Below are 687 nucleotides of genomic sequence, written 5' to 3' on the forward strand. Positions count from 1 at the left end.
TACAGTCTAGATCCCTCTCTGCAAACCTTCATCTTGCGTGCCAGATATAATTATCGTTACGTGTTTCAACTCGCATTCGAAATGGCGAACCAGTCAAGGCAAGAACTCAGTTATTGATTGCATATCTGATTGTACATTCATTTGTAGCATTTCCCTTTTCGATATTTACCAGTCATAATCAACCTATCACTATGACCACCGATTTCCTTTATATTTAAATTAGCATGAGATTCACTGAGCTAAGATGCTGTTTATACGAACTGACTTTCTCTCTCCGATTGAATTATGGTCATGTACTTACTCAGAAAGCGTTCCTTGAGCTCGAAAAGAAGAGAGGAAAAATGTGAGGGACTTTCACATCATGCGCGAAAGACATGCTCTGCCTCGTCTTCGACAGCTTGGATGAAAATGGCGCTTTGGGACGTAAACAACGAAGACCCTTGGTATAAAATTTTACCCTAGCAATATCAATGCATGTTCAAGTGTCTCAACGTTATATCACAATTAATATAATTTTTATTAAATATGATAATGCGACAAAAACACTTAGAACAGTTTTTCTCCAGATATTTATATCAATGACCCCTGTGACTTACAACAGTTTTTGTCGACTGTAAGTGGTAGTCAGGCTAAACTGTCTACGTCGAGAATTGGCTCCTTAGTGTAGTGCCCCTTAAAAAGTATGGC

At 38.4% G+C, this 687-nt stretch overlaps 1 protein-coding gene across 1 annotated transcript in view; it reads right to left on the reverse strand.

Moving 5' to 3' along the window:
- Window positions 1-399, reverse strand: part of LOC119585237 (protein Wnt-5b-like) — a 252,158-nt gene extending 251,759 nt beyond the window's left edge. Inside the window, 1 exon segment of the mRNA XM_037933897.1 lies at window positions 302-399. The gene's annotated coding sequence lies outside the window, so the exon portion shown is untranslated.
- Between the last annotated feature and the right edge of the window lie 288 nt (window positions 400-687).

This window comes from Penaeus monodon, chromosome 19, assembly GCF_015228065.2.
Source record: "Penaeus monodon isolate SGIC_2016 chromosome 19, NSTDA_Pmon_1, whole genome shotgun sequence".
In the NCBI taxonomy this organism is placed as follows: Eukaryota; Metazoa; Arthropoda; class Malacostraca; order Decapoda; family Penaeidae; genus Penaeus; species Penaeus monodon.